Raw genomic sequence first — 25,355 nt, 5'->3', positions numbered from 1 at the left:
AGTCAAATATTTTATTACGGATCTAGAATTCTAGATTTTAGAATCTACCCAAAACATAAACCAAAGTATGTTGAAACAATACGAGGATTTTTTGTTTGATATTATCGTCGTTAACGGATGGAAGCCTAGCATGAAGGGTTTTCAACAGCTTCAGGACCTTCACTAAATGCTTTGTCACTTTAATACTTACGTTCGCAGTAGACTCCTCAAAACACTTCTGAAACATTTTCTATGATTTCGTAGCTGTCATTGGACTCACATAATTTCGAGCTAACTCATTGTTTAATTTAATTTTTCCTAGACAATATCGCCAGAAAAACTTTTCGTATCGTAAACAAAAAACTGTTAAACATAAACTAATTGAGATACGGCACTCAAACTTTACATGAACATCAAAAAAGATAGAGCTAATTTAGGGGAAAAAATGTTACCGATTCGATTTATGCACAGTTTAAATGCAGGTAATCAGACCATGTACAATCACTTAACCATAAAATATTAATTTCACTTATCGTTGTCTCAGTACAAACGATCGAAGATTGCTCATAAATGCATTTTGACATTTGATTTATTAATAGAAACGGCTTCTGTGCGTCCTATAAGTCGGTAAATTCCAGACAATGTATAGGAGACAAGAAGAAAGGAATAAGGATTGAATTGATATTTTGTACCTGCCAAATAAAATGTATTTTCACTAACAATAACTTAATAGAAATGCCCTATAATCGGGATAAAAAAGGCCCCAAGCTGACAGGTACAATTACAAATATAGACGTCCAAATATTGGCATAAGCAGAAAACGTCGATAACGAGGAGTGTAAAGAGCCTTAAGTAAACATTTTTGAAAATTGAACAGGAAGATAGTAAAAGAGGACTAGAACTGGATGAAGGGAAGACTGAGTATATGGAGTTGAAAAAAAAACAAAATGGTCATAAATATAGTGATAGGGAAATATATATTCGTGGGTTTAACAATTTTAAATACTTGGGAGTAACGGTTAACAACACAAATGAACGAAGAGAGGAAGTCACTCAAAGAATCTACGCAGTCGGTGTCCTGCATACCATAAAAATCAGTAGACGTATTAAAATGAATATATACAGAACAACAATGAAGCCAAGAGTAACCAATAGAGGAGAAACGATGCATTTAACAAAAGCTGATAAAGAAAAATTATACGAAAAATATATGAAAAATTGGATAGTGGACAATATAGAATCATTATGAACACTGTAATCAGAGAAATCTTATATAATGAAACTAGCACCATATTTATAAAATCGCAGTTAATATGATGGCTAGGACACCTTAAACGAATGAAGAATATTAGTGAATAACAGGATAGAAACCATTAGGAAACCGTCCCAAATAATGTATAATCTGAAAAAAATGGGAGTCCGTGGATGGTGGAGTGATACCCAGGACAGGAAGAAATGGAGAAAAATAGCGGTGAAGCCAAAACATGCAACGAACTTTTTTGGATTCTAAATTGCACAGATAGTGTAGTGTAGATAGTGCCATATTTCTATTTCTAGATTATAGATGATACGCTTGAATTTACCTATATTTTCATGCTTATAATATATTTGACCAGTTTGGCTTCACATATTTTTTATCTGAATCATAGTGTTTGTTTGATTCCACGTCATTTTCGTTTATGTTTTCAACATAAACATACGTCATTTTCGTTTATATTATATTATTGATGGTCAGTGTTTAGTTTAAATACTTTTAATATTATAAATAATAACAAAAAATTTTTATTGATCACTGTTTTTGTCTATCAATTCTAATATCTCGAAAACATGTAAGTATTTCTTGATTGTCTTTTATTTTGATTTTATTATTCTATAATTAATGATTTATTTATTAGTAAATTTTGATCTAATTTATTTATTCAAATGATAAATTTTGGATTTTTTTAAATTTCAGGATAATGCCGTGGAAAAAATCTAACCTTAACAATGAGTAGTAAAAATGCTATTTGTCTGTCAGTTTGCGGTTTGGATTTAGAAAACACTTGTTTCTCACATGGACAGCTATATGTTGCGTACGCACTTGTAGGAAAACCTTCAAATCTCTTCGTTTCAGCGAAAGACATTATTATCATCACTAGTATTCATATTTTAGAATTATTCACCACATTACAAGTTGCTCCAGATTTAAAATCAGCTTGACTTCAATTAAATTCATGAATGGAGATCAATGTAAAACAATGATTATGCACCTATATCTCAGCATATAACTATAAGTTGCGAGTTGGCTATGATTTATTTGTCAAAAACTGATATTTGACTATGACATGACATGACAATAGGTACGTTATTGTTTTTTGTTTTCGAAGTTTGATACATTTTTTGGTGTTTTGAAGATTGTCACTTAGGGCAAAGATGAATTTCACTATTGAAGAAATGATCTGCAAGAGTATACCATGAACGTTTCACTGAAAGACGGCAACCTAGAAGCTTGCAGAGATTGATAGAGCGGTTTAATCTGTAAGAGAAGAAAATGGAATTGAAATTTCGCTGGCACTGACTAAAACCCTACAAGCAAGTATTTTCAGTGAACAAGAATTGAGCTACTACTTGACTTGAGTTACCATAATTTGAAAAAAGACTAGCATTTTGTACGTGGGCTTTACAAAAAGTTAATCACCATAGACACTCTCTCTCTCTCTCGACATATTCTATTTGGAGATGAAGCCATGTCTAATAAATTGTTGTGTTAACAGGCAAAACTTTCACTATTATTCATCAGCCATAGTGACACACAGTCAAACTAGATGGTCGTTGAATGTGTGGGGAGGTATTGTTGTCGTAGGATCAATTTTTTTGAGGAACATTCAAATGCTGAGATGTACTTAGATTTTCTAGTAAACCAATTACCTCTTTTTATTGGAGTCCTACTTTGTACACGTCAGAGGATTTGGTTTTTGCATGATGGTGCGCCTGCTCACGCTAATCAATTAATTAACCCTCGGAAGACCAAGCTATTTTTGGTTTCATGTTGTACCAAGGCTGGATAAAAAGTGCCTCCAACTATTAAGTGTGTAATACCGCTTTTTATAGATTATATGAAGTAGTAAAATATTATGTATAATATATTATGTATAAATAACAAAAACGTCAAATGAAAAGTATTTATTGAAAGAAAAATACAATTAAAAAAAATAATTTTCATTTCAGTGATAAATATATACTTCTAAACAAAATGAAGAAAATTTCAATTACAATTTTTTATGAATTACTGTAGCAAGTCTCACACACGTATGACTTTTGGGAATGAGTCCAATAAGAAAAACGTTTACATTTGCTACAAATTAATGTAGTTTTTGAAATTTTTTTGAGAGGGCGATTTCATTTCTGCAACAGCAAATATGACATCGACTTGTTGTTTTTGCCTCTGGAGCTGCATTAGAATGTTGTTCAGAACGATTTCGCAACTTTTTACCAAGTATTGACTCCATTCCCAGTATTATATATATATATATATATATATATATATATATATATATATATATATATATATATATATATATATAAAATATGTAGGCATTTTTCATATTTTCCACTTCTTCTTCAAGTTCGCTCTGAGAGAGATATCGACTCATAATTGCACTTGTTTGAAGAATTGTATAAAAAACTAACTATTATTACTATTATTTGCAAATTCGCTACCCAAAAATTAGTCATCAACGCGCATAGGCGGATTTCAAGTTGAAAACTGTACAGAACTTACGAAAACAAAACAAATAGCTGACGACTTTGCGAGGGAGCATGTCGGACTAAGGCATGGCACTTTTTAGCCAACCGATTTTGAGTTTAATTAAAAAAGTACGACGTTGTACTACGCAGTTTATGTTCACGTGGTAGAAACAATGTAGAATTTTTTCTTGAAAATTTAAAGAAGATACAAAAAATGTCTCAAGGTGGCACTAAGTGCCAATCCTTAGTCGTTTCAGGGTTAATGTTGAACTAAATGAACTATTTCCTGAAAGATGGATCGGAAGAAATGGTCCAGTACAGTGGCCCCCAAGGTAACCAGATTTCAATAAAACGGACTCATTTTTTTAGGTCACATTGAAAATGAAGTGAACAAAATACCTCCAACAACAAAAAAATGCTTCCTAATGTGGCTAGCTCTTTCAATTATAGCTGTCTAGCATACATATATGTCTTTGGAGGTCATTTCGAACACCTATTGTGATAATGAAGTCATATAAGTATACTCTTGTAATCAGGATAGTTTTTTATTGTTCCGTTTTTTTAATTTATTTGTATTATACTAATTTTTCTTTGTATTTACAACGCAACCTCTACAGAACCAAACAGCAATGATAAAATTGACAAATAAATTAGATAGAAGAACATAATCATTGTTTTAAGCAGAAATATCAAAAAATATCTCAAAAACCAATAATTTCATGTAAAAAGAATACTGGATTGAAAAAAGAAGTATGTTGGTACTTTTCGATACTCATATGAAGGGCGCTTTATATAAAAAAACCTTCTAAAAAATGTATTAGTATTTTGATTCACCCTGTATCAGATTCAATGAATATTAATGAAATAAATGATTTCCCAGAATTTTTACTACTATTCGAATGCTTTGACTGCAACAGATCTTTATTCTTTAAAATACCTTACATTGTACAGGGTATTGAACTTGTTATTATTTTTATGGAGAATTGGTTATAATTATATAATTGGTTATAAAAACCCGATAAAACACATCACAACTGTATATTATTAAGATGGGAAAATAAAGTTGATTTGAAATGTAAAATAAAATATAAATCCTATACAGCTTTCTTTTCCATCAAATTTGAGTAATTTTTTTTACTAGGAATAAACTATTTCACATATAATCTAAGGAAGCGGTTCTTTGTCTAACTGTTGAAAATATCGGTTTTTACTGTCAATTCAAATATTCTCATGTCTTTTTCAAACTTTAGACTCTAGCGAACAACAATCAAAACATTCCCGATTTTTGTAATTAAGTAATTAAGTTTAAACGCAAAAGTGAAGTCAACTAAGTTAGTTATGGTGTACATAAACATTCAGTTTATAGTAGAATCAACGAGTGAAGGTAAATATCAATGTTAAAAAGGAGAATGTTTGAAAATTAATTTTCATACATTACAGGACTAAATGTTTATGTAAGAGTTAAAACCCGTTTTCTGTTAATTTTAGTTCTGACTAGGGAAAACTACTTCTCAAAACTACATCTTTTTATTGAGTAGTGAAAACTTGTATTAATTGAAATAAATTTTATAGTTCTTATTATAATTGTATTGTAGGTCTAAATTCACTGCATGTACGAAAGTATTTCTACCATTGAATGGAGACCCAGATACAACTTTATCTCTTCGCAGTGCTACCGAAAAATCCTCCACCTGTCCAGGTGGATGGCAAGGTTTCGTAAGATGCTCCTGGAAAGAATATTTGTTTTTGTTTCTAATCTTGGTTTGTACAAAAAAAACTAATATGTCACGTGAGTTTATTTTAAAAATTATGACTTTTTAGTGTACTACTAAAATAAAATTTTAAAACGATAAATTTTTCAACTGGTAACGCTGTTTTCCACTGGTGCAATTCCCCAATGAAAGCTAGTTTGAGCTGAAAATTCTATTAAATGAGAAAAATTAGTAAATTCTAATATTTCCTAGTGAAAAATGTAAAAGTTTTAACGCCGAGGGTCCTAAGCAACACTAGTTTTGACTAGTGAAAACAAGTTGTAACGGAATGGGTTTGTGAAAACTAATCTTCCCTTGTCAATACTGGAATTAACTGAAAACGGATTTTAACTATAGCACATCGACTTAAAAGAAGACTATGTAGAGAAATAAAAACGATTACCTAGGGAAAAAATATCTTGTTATTTGTTAAGTTGGATACTTTTCAGACGATCCTCGGATGCCCGACAAAAAATTAAACAGTAACAAGATCGTGGCTTCATTAGTGGAATATCTCGAACAAGACTCTGATAATAAAAGCTCATCGTTATCTTTGAATGTAATAGAAATGACTAACTTGAACATTATAAATATTATCCTCAAAGACCACACTAATAAGTGGACAAATAAACAGTTTTAGAAATAGGAGTGGTATTATATTAAAATATTGTTACTTGAACGAAATGAATGAATTTTTTTATTTTGACTATTCTGCCTGACTTGTTTCAATTCTTAGTTGAACTCCGTAAGAGGTCCTTTTATTAGATCGTAAAAATCTTTATTCTATATACAATTCTGTTGACGAATTATTTTATTAAAACGGTTGTTCCAATCCTGTATAATGGAAGATTTATGTAACAATACACGAATAGAGAGATTCTTCGTCTTTCTTCTTCATTATAACGAGCCGCATCTGTTTCGCGCATATTTGGTGTCTGAAATTATTTCTGTCTGTACACATCTCACCAGGATTAGCAATTCTGGTTCTTCTGTGTTACCATTCCTGACATAAAGAAGACACGATAGAGCTGATGAAAGCTATTATGGAAAAAGCCTGGAAGAAATGTTTCCAGTCGTGGGTTCAACGTTGGAATGAGTGCATTGTTAGCCAAGAAGATTAATTAAAACTTTATTTTACCCCTTCATTACAAAGGAATTAATATTAATATGAGTCAAAATATGTGAAATAGGACATGTTTTTGAACGAAATTTTAATACACATTCAATACACATTTGAACTATACAAAAAATATTGGTACGTTTAAAAACTTTATATTTATACTAATTTTTTCAAGTTAAACTTTCCATAAAACCACAAATTATATGATTTTCATAAAAGTTCTTTTTGGTAGTTTCATTCCCTACACATTTCTTATCTATTATACTTCAATTTAAATATAGCTTGGGGCTCCTTTATCGAAATAAGGTTTTCCATTTCAAGACAATATAAAAGGCCATTTAGCCTTCTTTTTGTCTGCTTTCCTACTTCCATTTTAATATCCAACTTACTTTTTGGTACGATAAAGGTAATTCGCAATTTCTTTGCGAAGTTGTAAACAAACTGCAAAAAGACGAGTTGCTGATCTCAAATTGTACCGGAATATGTTCATTTAAAACTTTCTTTATAACATTTTAAGAATTTATTGATATTGAATTCTAAATATTGTTATTATCTTAAACTTATTACTTTGTCATCATTAGAAACTTGATGAGTAGCGTGTGGATATAATTCTCTCGATATTCTTCGAGGTAAATAACTTCATTCACGATTTCGACAGCGTTACCGTATTTTAGTCTGCCTCAAATGAATATACCAGATCTGCATTGAAATTGAAAGAGAATCCTGAATAGGATAGGTTAAAATTGAAAAAATCAAGAGAAAATACACCAGCACTTTCATGTACAGATACTCAAATTTCTAATATTATTCCTTCAAATTAAGATATAACTTACTAGTGTGGATATTGGAAAATTTTAAGGTGCACTCGGATTAATTTTAATTTTTGGCAATAGCCTGTAGTGTTCCAGAGAGGAGAACGTTAATGTATTATTGTACGAAATCAGACATTTAACTTGTATAATGACACCAATAAAGGAGAAGAGGAGAGCATATAATTAGGCTTAGTTAATAGCAATCAATAAAAGAAGAATGGTTACAATGTAATTGTCTGCTGTGGGGAAACAAAAGAACCAAAAACAGAAGTTTGCGATGTATCAACACCAAATCAGAAATAATAATGGTAACCCGAAAGGACTTCCTAAGAATGAGCAGGTGATGAAAAATTGATAGAACAATAAAAACAATATAAGAAAAAATGTATTTGTAATAAAGGAAATTGGAAAACGTGAACATTATTGATATTGGCACGTAAAGAAATATACAGGGTAACAAATCGGTTCTTCAGAAAATGATAAAATGAAACGAATACAATGGACACGGCCACCTTGAAGCTGGAACTACGATATAACGGTCAGAATTCTGGATTATAGGAGAAATTGGAAGCTAGCGATATCTGTAAAAAATTTAACTTTTCAACACACACAAATAGTAAAAACTTTTAGTGCCATTTTATTCGTTCATTATTATATTTCACTAAATTTTTGTCTTATTTATCTCTAATTATTTGTCTATCCTAACTCTACTGTCCTTGCTTTCCTGCCTCTTCTCGAGCATGGTCAGTTACTAAGTACCACGGATGATTCATTTGTGTAAATTTTGATGTGTGTAATAAAGATACTCTTGAGGAACAGATGTTTGTTTGCCATTGAAACTTTTCTATTAGCTTTTGTTTTTCTCCAGCGAAAGACTTAACTCAGTATCTCAGAGCTAGAGGAATTAGTTACTAATTTCCGAATATATCTGGTCCTCCTGTGTATCCTGTTTCTTGAAATTATTTCGAAAGTTTGATTCTGTATTAATAACATGGAACGTATTTTATGTTACTCTACACCTTTATTTTTGTTAGTTTTAGACCTTCTCTTTTTTCAATTTTGATGATCTGTGAGATGATACCTGGGTGATTCCGTTCTAACTGTGATTTTTTGTATTCAAAATTTCAAGATTTTAAAATTTAACTTTTCTAACTTTTTTATGCATATTATTCATCTATTTTACTGTAAAAATAAAACTCTAAGAGGAATTTACTACAACTTCAAAGTATCACGAGCAAGACACAAATGTCGGATTTTGAGTTCCACGGTACTGACTCATTTATCCACGGTACTGACATGGTAACTTAAGATATTAAACAACAAGTGCATCAATTTTCCTCAGTTTGATCATAAACATTAGAATTTATAAGGTAATTAGTTTAAATCATTTGTTACGACAAAAAAAATTAATAATTTATCGGTAAATTCTAGGAATGGACATGACACGGTACTGACATTCAAGTGATGTAGTATAAGTTTTCTTTAAGTGGCAAGTTATATTGTATAAAAATAATGTTTAAATATCTTAAGAATTATTCAATTAACACAAAATTTTTATTAATTGATTATTAATTAATGACTAGTACAAAAACACAATACAGGACATTGAATATCACAGTTAGAACGGAATCACCCACCTGCATTTATGTTAAGTCAGATAAGTTAGATTTCAAGTCGCTCTGCACTTTTTCCATATACTATTGATAAATTCACGATTTTAACCGTTTGAATCTTTTTATGTAGTTTTATTTTAAACTCAATTATTAGCTTTGGAAGGCACCGTACTATGCTAATTGCTAGAAGAGAAGGAAACTATTATATCCAATTGTTTTATACCATAAAAATTTCGTATACATATCAGAGGAGGTACTTCAGGCAGGTCATATTCTGTTAAATCGATCTTATTGATTATTTGATTGATTGATTATCCATGTAATACCAAGTCGGTTGATTTATTCAATCTCTACTGTAGCTACCTTCTGTCTTAAGTTTGCAAAATCGCGCTGACTGAGTTGCGAGAGTAGGTTTTTTTACAAGTATTATATTTTATGGCATTGTATTTTCATGCAATATTTTACCGACTTGGTATTACATGTATCTCACAACTTTTTACGGTAGAAGAATTGAGTTACGAGACTTGGATTGTTCACAATTTCTGTTTTGATGGCATCTCATTTCTTTTTGTAGATTGACCTCGTTTTTTAGTACCCTCTACTTATTAAATACCAACAACGAATTTTTTCAAAGCTCACTCTCTGTCTTATGATCTTTTCTTCTGTAGATAGTCTTCCTCTTTTTCTTGAGCTTAAGTTACAGTTTTTCGCAAATCCCTGTATCTATGGGTTTTTCTCGGAGGCTTTCATATTACAATTTTTGACAAGTCTGGACGGTCAATGATTCTTAGTCTATTGTATTCACAAATTGTGGATTATTGCGCTTTAATACCTCCAAAGTCGACATTAATTAGATGTAACCCGCTCATACTCTCGAAAGTGCCACGTAAGCTTGACCAGATGTGAATACTGCAGAGCCGATATCCATCAGCGCATTATTGAGACTTGAGCCCTGACTATTGTCTATAGTTATAAAGTATGCTATACATATGGAAAAATTTTATTACCTGTTAAGTGTATTTTTCTAATTATTTTTGTATTTTCCGCACCAGCCTTTACTTTTTGCACTATACCGATAGAACCATTAACATTTAATCATTTATTTTAATTTTTTTATATATCATATCATATGAGATTACAAAGTTATTTATATTTATAAAATTGGGTAGAATGCTAGACCCTAGACTAGATGTCACGCTGCTTCACTTTGACATTATCTCTCTTGCACTCAATGATTTCGCTGTCTCTCTCGCATTCATTGATTCCCTATATCTATAGTCGTACCGGCTTATTACATCTGCTGTACTGAAATTGCGAAATATTTTGGTTTTTCTGTGATTTATACACAAACACTGATTGTAATTAAAATTTGAAGCATCTTTTTCTACTAGAAGTGCGTTAGAGCTTTGAGGATTGGTCAGCCAGTGAATGACAAAATTAAGAACCTTGATTAGTTATAATTCTTAAACTATTTGTTCACATTGAATGAAATTTGAAATATAAAATGTGTTTATATAATGTTTGCTCGGTTACTTGAAATACAGGCTTCTAATTTAATCCACAACGAAGTTATAGGGGGTCGAAAATGGCATGAACAGCTTAGAGAAAAGACTTGGCGGGGGCATATATTTATTATTGTTGGTGTATTGTAGATAATATTGTAGGCTTGTCCAAGTTAGGCAATCAGTACCATGTCAACCGTGAATGAACTTTCTAGTAATGTTAAGTAATAATTTTGAAATTTTTAAAATTTTACACTTTCTTTCTACCTTAGCAAGACGTAATTTACAACTATTATAAATAGTTCAGAAAGTTGAATTTTGGTTCTAAATTCTGTATTTCGGTAGATATCATATGATATGTTTTATTTTATATTATTTACTTTACAATTGCGATCATAGTCTTTTCGACTATGATCGAGAAAATATACATTTTTTGCTATGTATGGCGGTCAGTGTAATCTGTTTTCAATACCAACATTCACATCGTTGAACGGAACAAAATGGAAATATTTGCAGCTGTTATAACCAACGCGTATAGGCATGTTATATTTCACATGCTTTGATATCGAACAAACTCACATCTCGTACAATATTTCCAACATAACGGATGATCAATTACCTTTACCTTTATCCGTATCTTTAACTGTAGCACGTTCCACAATATTAAAGTCAAAGATAAAAAAATAGCATGTTATTCGTATTACGTGCTTATCAATACACATTATATCATTGATATAACAATAACAAATTCGTAAAATATAGAAAATTTTGAATTCTTTGTAAAATACGTCATGTGTAATTAAAAAGGTGTCAAAGTTTATCATGTGCACGTTCCCGTCCAAATTTAATGCTTGATCTTGACAAAAAACTATTTAAATTTATATCTTTCTATTTTCAAGGCTAAAACAATCAATTATTTCGTGAAAAAGAATCCAAATCATGAGACTTTGCTTATGCTTAATGTGAGAAATCCATATATTCGCTTTGCTCGGTATAAGGCGCGATATCTTCGTTTACTTCATATTGGAATATTGGATTTATTATGCTGATTTATGTAATCAGTGCGTGAAATATTCGAAGACAGTTAATTATTCCTCCTTTTATTTGAAAGAAGAAATGAAAATAAGGAATAAAGTGCATCTAAATCCAAATGTATTAGTTACAAATGGAACTGAATATAATTATCGTGAAAACACAGGTATTTTTAAAACAAAACGCTTAGAAAACTGATTGTTTATGGGGGTTTGCTGTGAGTTATAGACTTAAGAGCTTTCTATGTCTATTTTTTGGATGTAAAGAGGCAATAGAAACGACAAAATCTGATCGTAGAGATTCAAAACAAATAAAAACTTTTCTTGGAAGTGCAATGGGTGGAAATAGGTTAACTACCGATGCAATTTCATCTATTGATTCAAATGATTGAAGGGATGAAAATTCTAATGAATTGAGTATTGATGAATATACCTTTGATAAGGACACCCATATTGATATTCAATTTAAAACGTATTAGTTAAGTATAAAAAATTTTATTTCTGTATCTATAAAGACATCAGTATGGTAAGTTATCAATTTTTTATTATCAATCTTTAATTTCCTAATTTATATGGGCAGATTGATACCTGATACCAGAATATTTTTCGCCAATTTTTGTTCTTTACATTCTGCACCCCGAAAGTGTTCAACCGCGCGCTGCGACTGCAGTAGCTGTGCCACAAAGTTACTTACTTATATGATTTTAAATCATTTCACATTATAGCTCCCGCTCCTTCAATTGATTACGACGTATTTTATACATATATTCATACTAGTTTCTTTCGAGGAGTCTACTACACTTTTTCTGTACGACATTTCCTGATTTCTCCGCTTTTACGCTCAGGAAAATCCATAATGTGGCATGTTTTCAAGGGTCTTAAGAAGTTATGTTATATTTCAGTTATTGGAAATTGCAAATGCGAATTATAATTTTTTTGAAAGTAATTTTGCTGATAATTTGGTGTCAATTGTATGCTACGATGACAGGTAATTCTAGATAATACCAATAGCAGAAAGACACTTTTCAACTGAACAGGGTTTATTTAGAAAAAGTCCGTAGTTAGGAGTGAATTCTATGACCTGAATATTTTATTTTTGAAAAATGTTTAGATTATTCGAATGGTATTTTCAAATCTAATTCAGTACATACAATAATAATGTATGCAGTGTAGTCAAATTTAGGTAGTTTAGATAGTTGATTTTATTAAATGGCTATAATGTCATTTCTATAGCTATTTTTATAGTTTTACATAACTTCCGAATATCAAATTTTCATCCTTCAGTTATTATAAATTAATTGAGAGTAGCAAATTTATTGAAGCATGAAATCAAATTATTAAATTGGATTATTTTAATCAAGCAAATGCTCATAATGTTGTCTATTGACTTTTTGATTATATCCTAGCCCACATCCATTTTTTATTGATTCAGTTTTGTCTCGAGACTTTGCTTATCAAATACCCCCATGAAAAAAGTCCAAAATATTGAGATATAGAGATTTTTGGATTTTGGACTTCTTCTACCTATCTATCGTTCTGGAAAAACAGCAACGACGTACTCACAAACAGGTGCGAAGAGGGGACACGCAATATCTTCATAAAATTAGATGTCTTCATTTGGGACATTAACCGGGTAGTTAGTTAGGAACTAAATTTTCCAACTGTAGCACAAATTATTCCTACAACAATTCCTGACATTGAGAGTTACGTGGGGAATATTTTTCATTTGATTTGATTTACCAAATCAACAATTTTGCCTATTTCCTTCATCATTAAACAAAGAGCTATCTGATAACAGCATCCATAATTTCACTAAGCAACAGCCTATTGATACCTGGAATATATCTGTAAGGATCTAATTTGTTTTGAGAATTCGTACTAATTTCAACATAATTAGGTATACAACTGGTAGAGAAATTGGAACTTTCTGAACACAAAGGATTACATCCATTTTAATTTCTTCACTTCTAAATATATCCCTTAAGTACTTGAAGTATTGAATGTATTCCAAATGAAACGATTTTTTAAAATCAGAAAACGTTGAGACTCTGTCGATATCTGACCAGTTGCTCGAGATCCAAATGTAGAAAGGTTAAGACCCATTTGAAGCTTATCGTGGAATAGAAACCATAAATACTACAGAGACCTAATAATAATAATCGAAATAGCATTGCCATAAATTATTACCAGTACAATAACGTCTACAATATCGACGTGGCTTGTTCTGTTCGTCTACATTTATTTTTAGTGACAGCGTCACTTTGCTTTCAGTCCGAATGAAAGTGTACAACGTTGATGCCTTAAGCACCTTGCTCTCCTGATCTAGTCTTGTGTGACTTTTTCTTATTACTACGCATGAAAAGAGACATGAATTGCATTGAAAAGGTCAGGAGTATCTTGTTTTGGATAAAACTGAATATTTTCTTAAATAATTTCGATTATTTTTGGGTTCTTCTCCGAATAAGCAGTTTTTTGTCAAATAGAAAATTACAATTTTTGCTTACTTTATTTTTGTTAGAGGTTAGTTACATTATTCATTATTTTCAGTGAAAACCATCTGTTGGACTGGAAATGAATTTGTCGGACAGCACGTTTTGTCTTCATAACTATATAATTGAACTCTTTTGCAAAAAAAAAAGTACAATTGATTTTTTTTCCAAACTATGGGATAATAGAAAAAAATGTTGATCTTGTAGATCAACAATCACAATTAAAATACTACATCTCAATAATTTTATATCAACTCATGCATAATTACAATGAAATTAAGCACCAAAAATTATCAAATAAATTAAGAGACTAAAATAAATCGTACCTTAATTAAAAGCCATAAATAACAGTGGAAACAATAATCTATCGAGCGAGCTTCAGGACCGGATGGAGCGAAACTTAGAAGTGCACACAGGAAGTTGTGAGTTGCAACAACGAATTGAGTATGTTCACAGTATATCGAGCACAAGATGAAGTACCTTAAAAATCAATGAAGAATGTTTTAATTGACAATTGAGGTACTTCGTACATTTTCATTGAAAGAAAAAGATGAAACCATTTGCAGTATAAATGAGGGATTATAAAAATCATAATGTGATTAGAATAAAGTTATTAATTTAAAAATATATAATACAGGAAATTTTAAAAAAGGCGATCTCGTCTTTAGTGTAGATAGAAAACTGAAAAATATTTGTGGTTTGCTCAGTAAAAATTGGTACTGAGGGCTTTCGTTTCTTGTAACGTTTCACAAAAATCCAGTCTAATCAGTATATAATCTCATTTTTCAAAGTTAAATAAGTATGGGCACTGAGTTATTTGAAGCCTAAGTATGAAACAAACAACAATTTGATGATCATGTATTGCGATTCTAGGACTCAAACTGTTGTATGTTTAATACTAAGGCCCCAAATAGCTTAGGATCAATAATTATTCAACTTAATTTAACACGGCAACAGCATTTTCTCTAAGTTTGCAATGGAAAACTGTCATTCATTGATAGTTATGACGCTGAGTCAAAAATAATTACATTTCTGAAAGCTTGTTATTTGTTAAATTAGATATTGTTAATCAAAATGTACTCAAATTTTGAATCCACTGACAAGTTATTAACCTTAGGCGAGTGTTTAGGAAACTCTAGTGCAGCCGTAACGCGTTATCCAGAAAAGTTTCCTAGAAGAAACTTACCAAGTAAAAATACATTTAGAGCCATTGAACGACGTTGTTGAGATTAATATTGAAAAAGTTATGCTCAATACTACTTGGTACACACCGTGTAACTAGCACCCTCTATAGGAGTTAGACATAAAAACAAATTCATTGGATGTAACAGCTCCCTAAACATATTTATATAAAATACAATGTTACCAGTAGTTGTGGTAAAATCGTAAAAAAATTTTTACTGAGCAAACCCCAATTAATTGGAGCAAGAAACTCCCACAAATTAAAAACTATAACAGAATGTTTGACTGAATGTTGTCGTGCCTTGTAGTTTACCGAAAGAGATAGTAGCACACAAATTGTCTCAAACAAAAATTTAAGCTCTCAGTATATGATAAGGATTTGGACTTTTTTTCTTTGGCTGCAATGTTAATGATCTTTTACAAAAAAATTATCGCTTACAGTAAATAAGGCAATATATGATTTCTAATTTAATTTTTAAGATTATCCAATTATGGTTACATGAAATTAATGATCCAAATTTTAAAACTGCGTTTAAGCAGTACTGATCTATTCCCTACCGAAACTTTTTGGTACTAGATGAAGAAAGCACTTAAACTTAAACCAGTTCAAAAAATTCCCGAAATAAAAGTTAAAGGCCTAAAAATTTAGAGAAAACATTATAAGATAAAAGAAGATTAATAGTAAACATTAGGCATTACACCAAAAAGAAATTATGTTATTTTCAAACGTGGGAGTGGCTCCAGTTAATGGTAATGCTCTCTAAATATTTGGTTCAGCTAATATGCCTCAAATATAATTTCTCTTTTACGTTTATGTTATAAATTTTTCATTTACCTACTTAAAGCATTTCACATTGTTGAGTAATTGGTGAAACCATATATTATCAAGAACATTATTAAATTATTCAAAACAAGGGGTACATTGCTCAAAAACAAGGCAGCCGAAAAACTTCGTCGGCAAATTAAATTATGAACTCCGAACCAATGTAGTGATTAAATATGCATTGATACTATAATTGCTAATATTAACTTATATTCATTTCAAAATAACTTGACACCTCAAATTGAAGAGCGTTCAAATAATATTTAATGTACTTACTACAAAAAAGTAAAAGATTGGATATCAAAAAACAAGTTTCTGTTTTGAAGTGAATATCCAGTAGTTCTGATATCTCGTCAATTCATAGTTTGTAGTCTCACCAATCTTCTGTCAAGATTCCTGAAGTGCAATGCACAAAGAAATTGCGCGTAATCTGCTCGTTACAAATCCGTCATCAAACAAATACCAGGTCCCTAAGTTGGCGAGATATTGTTGAAAAATTAATACTTTTTATTATGCAAAACGCTCATGCTGTAGAAATAAATAAAAATACCCACTTTTTGCTGATAAGGCATAGAGTGAATGCTTATTATATGTAATTTTTTTAGAACCCAAAGCAATGCAAGTAATATACTTCACCAGATGATAAACAATTGTTGAAAGATTGGATGTCAGAAAATCAAATAGAAAAAAATAAAAGTATTAACATAATCCTGTACGAATATAATGCTCCAGAACGTTTCTATAGGAAATAACAATTTCCAAATTCTACATGCCTGAATGTACAGCTTACTAAGGATGGCAACAAAAACTACGAAATCTGAAAAAGAATTAACCATACGAAGAAGATACACTTTACTCTCCTGCTCATATTTACATTTATAGACATACATATAAACAATTAAGTTATAATATACAAGAGCATTGAGGCATATAATAACGTGTATTTGTGAAACGTGGATCTCAACACACAAGATATTAAGGAAAATATTTGGCTCAAAATGTGAAAATGGATCATGTAGATTCAGATATATCCGTGAGCTGTATCAAAAATACAAGGAACTACAGATCTCGGAGTTTGTCAGATTCTAGAGATTGCGATGGGCTGGCCAAATACTTGAATGCAATTTTGAAAAGGGTAGGCCAATTAAAGAACCTCGGAAAAGGTGACAGGAAGGAATTGCAGAAGATGCAATCAGTCTAAAGATTCGTAACTAGAATTGGGCACCTCTGGACAGAAACTACTGGGGAAGAGATCTGGCTGTAGTACTATAGGAGAAGTTCTAATTGAGAAAAATGGAATTATATTTTGGTTGATATAATTCTGAAAACATCGAAACTTATTAAAATCACGAGCAAAAGTACAAAAGTTTGAAATATTGAGAGACAAAATTAAGTGAATTTAAATAGATAAAAAATCTATCAACGTCGACCTTCCCGAAAAATAGTTTGCAAAATAGAGACAGATTATAAAACACATCAATAATAGGTGAAGCGAACATAGGTGGATGGTTCAAAGATTAACCCGAATTTTGCTATAAAGAATTTCATTTTCAGCAACAGTGCTAAAAATTTTCATAGTTTTCCTAGATGTCTCTGATGCCCTTTTTGTAAAGATTTCTCGGCTTGTCACGTAACTCTTCGTACACGAGAATCTTCTACCTTCGCATTGCTTTTTTTAGGAGGCTACTATAATACTGCGCGTTCACAGTTTGTTGTTCAGTGAGAATATCAGTTACTGCTCTCTTGTCTCAAAATACGGTATAGAACACCTTCTCCGCTGCAGTGAAACCTTTGCTTTTGCTGGCGCGCCTTCGTCTTTCTTCTCCTTTCTACTCTCCAGAGTATAGTGGAGCAAACCTCCCAGCGTGTGAATTTCTGCTCAAAATTCCGAGGTCTTGGCACAAATCTGGCTAAAATTTTGCGGTAACTGAGCCGTTATTCACTCAATATTTCCCACGCTGATTCTTCAACCATATAACGTATAGGACTGAGTCGGTCTCCTGAATAAGTTTTTCTCCAGCCAACGCTGACGTTCTTATCGGTAACATTTGTTCTTGTGCCGTGCATGTGACCAACACTTCTCGACCTTTTCCGCGAATTTTAAATTATCTTTGACCAAAAAAAAAACTATTAACGATGCGTTGCTCAACAGATATTGGTACATCCTTCTCGCTCATTGCTATTTTTCAGGAGTTTATTAAAATATTTCATCTTATATTTGAAACACCTTCGTACTCAACTGTATGAGATTCAAAACAAGAGTGCACTGGTACTAACAGTACAAATAGGACGTGTTAGAAAAAAATTAAAGATAGAAAATATTTTAGTTTTGCTTCTAAATCTATTGCATACTATAAGCTTTTTTAACAATAAAGCATCAAACAGTTCTGATCAATAACCTGATTACCTATTAATTATATGAAAGGTAAAGGACAAAATAGTTCTGTTGGGTCTTGCTTCCCTCTCAAACAGCAAACATACAACTGATAAATTGCTTGCGGATATAAATTATCGAGGATATAATTATGCACCTGGAGCTTCCTATTTCAATCAATAGTTATTATGATTTGAGATCACTAATTTCAATAGGAGGCTAACAATTTGAACATCTGCGGCTGTGATAATGGCATTATTCATTTTATTACAGTATCATTACGAAATGGCATCATTTATTTTCTTGAGTAATGAACTTCCTTTGAAAAAGGACTGCTTGTTCTCTTCTTAATTTCTGCAATACAACTTGAAACCATAGCGTTGAGAGAATAAAAAAACCTTTCAAATAAAGTACTACAAGCCTGTACTTTTTATTTCAAGATCAATGAGTTATTTCCATCTTGCAAAATGTTATTTTAGAATAAAAAATAGTGATTTGGAAAAATTCAACCGATCTCACTGTTTCGTAGCTCGATGTACGTGGTGTGGTTATTGAATAACGAAACTAACGCTGTGAAATATTTGATTTATCCCTATAATGTTTTTACAAGTGTTTTTTTCTATTTGTTCCGTCAAGGCGCGTGCCGCTTTCTTTTTCGTAGACAGGTTTAATACTAATTTAACAAAGCTGCTTCCGTTGTTTGGTACTTATGTAAAAAAAGAATTCCGAGTAATAATTAAACTTTATTTCTACATGAAAAAAAAATTCAAGAAACTGATGAAAAGGTACATAAATGTTATAATGGAAGGCCCACGTCTCATTTTATAATTTGTGAGTGCTTCAGTGTTCATATAAATACGAATGCTGGATGTCCGGGACGTCATTTCCTGTAACTGCATCGAAAGTCCAGGACAAGGAGAATCAACCTCCTAGGCACTAATGGAAATTGCATGCCGTTGAATAAAACCAATCGGAACACACCCTTGGTAAACTGGGTGGTTCAATTGCGGACATCAAACTAGCCTAAGTAATACTCACAACGCTAAGGGCACATCAGTCCTCAACGCCTAGACATTCACCAATGAAAACCTTAGTAACCGTAGTCTTAACCCAAACCGTGAGTCTATATGGAGCAAGTTTAATAAGACTAAGGTAATATTTGAAACTTGTCTCAATAGATACCCAAAGATGTTAGGTTGAGCAGAGGAAGTAACGTAAAGGTTCTGCTACGTGAAGGATGAAGCCTCTATTGACATTCTCTTGAAGTGCGAGACACTACCGAACTCCAGAACATAAATATAGGAGCGATTCATTTGATTCAGATTTGTAATATCTTATTTCAGATCTCATGTGTTGTTAAATGAGCTCTTTTGTGGAATAAGGTATATATTGTTATGTGCCTTCAATCAGTGATTTAATAATTTCATCCAACAAATTATGATTCTCCAGATTAAGAATAAGAATTCATATACTTTTCATAAAAAGTGCGAATTAACGACTTAATATGGCATATACAAGACTGATTGGAGATTTATTAGCTCACAAGTGTATTTATACCCCCTCAAAGAGCCTTGGAGCTTAATTTTGGGGACGGGCCTCTGCGGCCATCCTCCTTGAGCCCGACAACGTGGAAACTAGGACGGGGGCTGGTACAAAGGACGCCTCATTTCCACAGGCCTAATCCAAGGTGGAAGCCATCATGCCAAAGGATGAATGGCACCTAAGCTCAAATCAGGTGTCCCTAGGTACTCGTGGGAGCACCGTGGACGACAATAATAAAAACAGGAAAAAGGACTCACCCCTTTCGTCCGCCTATTTCACCTCTTACGTAAACATAGTTCTAATTCAAGAACCTTGGATTTCTAGAGACGCGGTCTAGAGGACTGGGCCTAGCTGGCGATACGCTACATCTTTTTGTACCCTATGATAATACACGCGCTTGCATCATAACCAGTAACGTATAGTACTTCGCTCTGTACAATAGACCTAGCAATGGTCACCATATCCATGGAAGGACGATATGAGAGTCTGATCAGCATAGTTTCCCATAGAAACTGAATCTTCCATCTAAGGGCGTAATAGCTATCGCAAGGTACTGCTCGTCCTTCTCATAGGTTATTACTCCAGCTCACACCGTGGCCTGTGGAGATGCGAGGATGAGAACCCCGGGGGGCGCTCTCTAGCCGACTTCCTGTGCTCCACGGGCCTGAAAGTCTTCAACCGAGGGAGTGTGTCCACGTAGTTTTGCAATAGATGCCAGTCTTTGATTGACTTCACCATCTGCTCTATTAATAGAGTGAGCCTGCTTAGCTCATGGAGGGTGTCATTGGAGGTCTCAATGTCGGACCACCGACACATCCTCTTCGCGCTGAGCAAGGTCACCGACTAACTAGGCTAACTAACTTGGAACTCTGAGATTTAATCTAGCTATCGACATTGAGATGGCTGTTACAAAATTAACAAATGCAACCATAGAGAAATTCGAAGGTAGCTGTTCAATCAGACTGAAACCTGATAATGCCCGGAGCCCCTAGTGGAACACCGGAAAACAACTTGCAGGCATCTCAATATAACAGTTGGACCTGTGCGTACGGAACCAACTAGAGCCGTTGATTTCAGACAGGGCCTCCCACTTTTGGATGTAGCGATACAATTCGAAGCCTATAGGCCCTCAGAGAACTGCAGGATGGTCATGCAAAAATCTGGACGCAGACATCAGAAGAATGCCCAATCCCTTCGATAGGCAGCGACCAGATAACGCCTACGACCTTTAACAATAAGGGTGACTCCAAGCCCGATTTACTGAATAATGGAGCTACCTGGTACACAGATGGTTCCAGGAGTAATGGAGTAGACTTTTGCGGAGGACACCCTAAAATAAGCGAAACTCTTTCGCTTGAGGAATACGTTACCGTCCAAGCAGTTTATTGTGATGGAATGCGGACACGCGATACTCAATCGACACCACAAGAACACAGTAATCCTAATCTGTTCAGGCAGCAGAGCTGCCATATAAGCCATAACGGCTGAAAAGATGTGCTCTAAGTTAGTGTTGGAATGCAAGAAAGTAGTACAAAATTTGGTGAGTGTTGGTTGCAAGATACAGCTCGTTTGGGTGCCCGGTCACTCAAACGACAACGACTCAAGATATCAGCGAACTTACCGATGGGGCCAGAACACATCCTACGTGAGGCTATCGCTATCGCTCTCTTAACAGTTTACTAGCAAGGAGTGTGCTCGGCAGAGAGTGTGAGTATTTATAGGCAAATTATATTTCACAGTTTATTTTCTTTGTTTGAGTTAAGCGAAATTATTAGCTTGAATGTATTTTTCACTTAGTTTTTTTCAGAAATCCTTTCTGGACTCTATTGCAAACGTCCAACCGGCTTGCCAGTTGTTCCCGTCTTTTGAAACTAATCAAACTTTCTTTTGTTGTTTATGTTGTTTATGTCTTTTCCACAAAGTATAGATTATTACCCATTACTGAAATGTAGAATGTTTTGGCCTAGTACAATTAATTTCTGAATTTATCTGTGTGTCTTCATACTGTCAATCCAAATAAAGTATTCATTCATCTTATATTAATGCTGATTTTCTAATCTCATTGATACCAAATCATATATTGAATATATTTAAGGTTTCTAATATTATTTTTAATATTGAAAATGAAATATTCTATATTTATTCTTTCTAAATATCTTTATTCTTGTCTTATGAAGAAACTAACTAGAAAAAGAAAATGTTTACAAAATTTACTTTATCAGGCCATTCAGATCCTGGAATTTCGAAATGATATTTATAATAAAGTGGATCAATTCTTTCCTCATGAATTCTGTCGTGATAAATAATTTTCCAACTTAAAAGACTGCGACAACGACTGCAGTTAATATAGTTAGGATGTGTATAGATTTATTGACAAAGAATGATAAACGATTAATGATCATTCTCTTCACGATCGCATGATTTCCATGCCCTTAACAAATAAATCTGTTAGAAGCGTCGTTCGTTTTTGTTTGTTATCGGATATTGTTCCATTTTGTTTGATTCTCCAAAAAATATTTGTTTACAATCCCGATATGAAAATAAAGAAAAAACTTCATTTGAACTGACAGTTTTGAAAAATTATAAAAATTAGTAGATAAAGAGATTCTCACAATTCCCTTCAAAGAGGAAATACACCTAAAGTGCTAATGTCGACACGATTCAAACGAGGTATGCAGAAATTGATACCAAAAAAATCATTTGTAATATTTTGTACACAGTTAAAAAGACTTAAATTCTTGTTTTCAAAATTTGTGAATGCCCGGAAGATACGAATGCTGAAATAGTAATTGTATTTAAACCCTTTGTTTCTTTGATGTATCCGTCGAAGAGAGCGGTCAGTCTATGTACAGTGAAAACATCCTATTTCAAGTTCATTTCATAAAGATTGCGGATTCGGTTTATTATTATTTTTTGTAATTCAGTACACACTACGCTTATCATGTTTAAAAATTACATACAGTAAACTATAAATAATGTTGGATTTGACCTTCTATTGATATAAAGAGCTTTAAACTATATTAGTTTTATTTTAAAATCCGGTTTTCTAAAAAATCCAAGATTGCGGATAGATTCTATTGAAGTAAATTATCAAGCATTTCATTTAATTTCACTTTTTCGATCTTGCATTAGTATGAATAGCAACAGTACTGAAAACATACCACTGAATTTATTTTAGAAATAAGAATTTTTGTAATTCCTATTTTATTCTAATTTATCGAGATCTGATTCAGTGTTTCAATTAATACGAGTTTGATCCTTTTCAGCAAGTTTTGCTAGTATACCTACCAATATGTGGAATTGTGGAAGCCATGCAGTATAATATCTACCATCATAAGAATCGTTACTCTTTCCGGTTCGGTAAACATAGTTCAATTTTAAAAGTACCTAATTACAATAAACATTTCACTAATAATAATGACAAATACTTCATAACATTTAAAAACAATTTTTTAATAACAACTATTAGTTAGGGACGTCATTCTGAGAAAATATATCACTACTTCATAAACGTTTTCTTTCTCTAAACACAAAGTTAATTCTATACAAGGTATTTGCAGCTTTTCCATCTTTTTCTTTATACTTATTTCGTTTCGTTAAAAAACAGGTGTTGTCCAATTTAATATTAATTATTCACCCAATATCAATATTATTTACTTCAAAGAATACGAGATGTTATGAACAAACACGTCCTACTTCAAATCATTTTATCTGTAATAAACAATAATACATCAATAATATAACAAAGAAGTTTAAATATAAAAATGATTGTTTATTATTATTACATAGAAACTCTGTTCTATTAAAACATATTTTTGAAATACGAGGTATAATTAAAAAATACGAAGAAAGGTAACATATCTTTGAATTGATTTCATACACAGTATTATTTGGTTATTGATTGAATACATTCACGAATATGTAAAGACTCTTTTGAAATAGTTCTAGTTAGTATAGCAGATGTAAATAGTCAGGAAAATTTTTGGCCGTCAAAAGCGACTTATGACAAAGGTTCTAATACTCCAATCAACTGTTTGCATGAACAGATTTTCACTCTTTTTGCAATTTTTCATCTGTTTTTGATCGAAAGTCGTTTCGATTGTCCATCGTCCTTAACTGCCTCATTTTGAGTCTTAAATCGATGATAAAAATTGTAATCTTAACGTTCCTGACTGGAGACGCCTCCCAGGAAGTGGTATTCGCCCTAAGTTTGAGTATATATGAATAGTACTCACATGGGGTGAATATGTATAACTGAAATGATCGCCACTAGCTTTTTAACAAAACAAAATTTACAAAGAAATAGGGGAAAGCCTGGAAACATCTAAGAGATAATAAACGAATGAAATTCTCCGAATACAACTCTCTAAATTAATAAAATTTGCTGTGAATAATAAAAAATGCTTAAGCAATACGGAAAGGAAGTAATCAAATTCGCATTAAATGCGTTTTCAAGAATGTACATCGAATACGAAGCAGTGATAAAGAAAAAATAACTCAAAATTATATATGCTAGAGATAGAGATGGATTAGAGCTTGAAACCCATGGAAATTGGTCTAAGTTGTGAATTTGGTGATGTATGAGGATGGTCGCAGAAGTACCTAGCCTGACCAAAAGATGGCGGTAGTTGTTTGAAATATACCACAGTATTAGAAAGTACACAATATATACACCATATGTTTCACGTTTAAAGACGCCACGTTGTATAGTATTTGTTTGGCAGTCATCAATAGTGAAAGTTTTCACTGAATTTGTAAACATGGAAAAAATTGGTCATCGTTATGTGATACAAAACTTTTATTTGAAAGGCCTTAACCCAACTAATATAAAATCTAGCTGACATAGTAGGCATTTCAAATAGTACGGTACATCGCATATTAACTAAAAATTTGGACATGAGAGAGCTGGGTGCAAGATAAGTAGCGCGTTTGCTCACAATGGAACAAAAATAGCATCGTGAAGATGTTTCCATCAAGTTTTTGGCAATGTTTCACAGAAATAATGCCAAATTTTTACCCCATTTCATAACCATAGATGAAACGTAGGTTCATTACTTCACATCCGAAACAAAAGAAAAATCACAACTATGGACTGAAAAGAGAGAACAGGCTTCAAAGAAGGCAAAAACTGTTCCATCCACGTGCATGCAAGGACATGATGTCGGTAATAATTTTCATTAACTATTAACGGCGAGTATTATGCGAACTCATTGCATTAAGCGAAGAAATCAAGCAAAAACGGCCGCATTTGGCGAAAAAGAAAGTGTTCTTCCATTAAGATAATGTACCAGCCAAAATTCGTTATTGCAATGGCCAATAAAGTTTGAATTTCTATCTCATGCATTCTATTCGCCAGATTTAGCCCCCTTGGATCATTTTCTAGTCCCACACTTGAAAAAATGGCTCCTCGG

At 32.4% G+C, this 25,355-nt stretch overlaps 1 protein-coding gene across 2 annotated transcripts in view; it reads right to left on the bottom strand.

Moving 5' to 3' along the window:
• Positions 1–25,355, bottom strand: part of LOC130904017 (somatomedin-B and thrombospondin type-1 domain-containing protein) — a 205,882-nt gene that overhangs the window by 78,681 nt on the left and 101,846 nt on the right. The window lies entirely within an intron of this gene.

This window comes from Diorhabda carinulata, chromosome 2 (genome assembly GCF_026250575.1).
Source record: "Diorhabda carinulata isolate Delta chromosome 2, icDioCari1.1, whole genome shotgun sequence".
NCBI classification, from domain to species: Eukaryota; Metazoa; Arthropoda; class Insecta; order Coleoptera; family Chrysomelidae; genus Diorhabda; species Diorhabda carinulata.
This window is presented reverse-complemented; position numbering and strand designations above follow the sequence as displayed.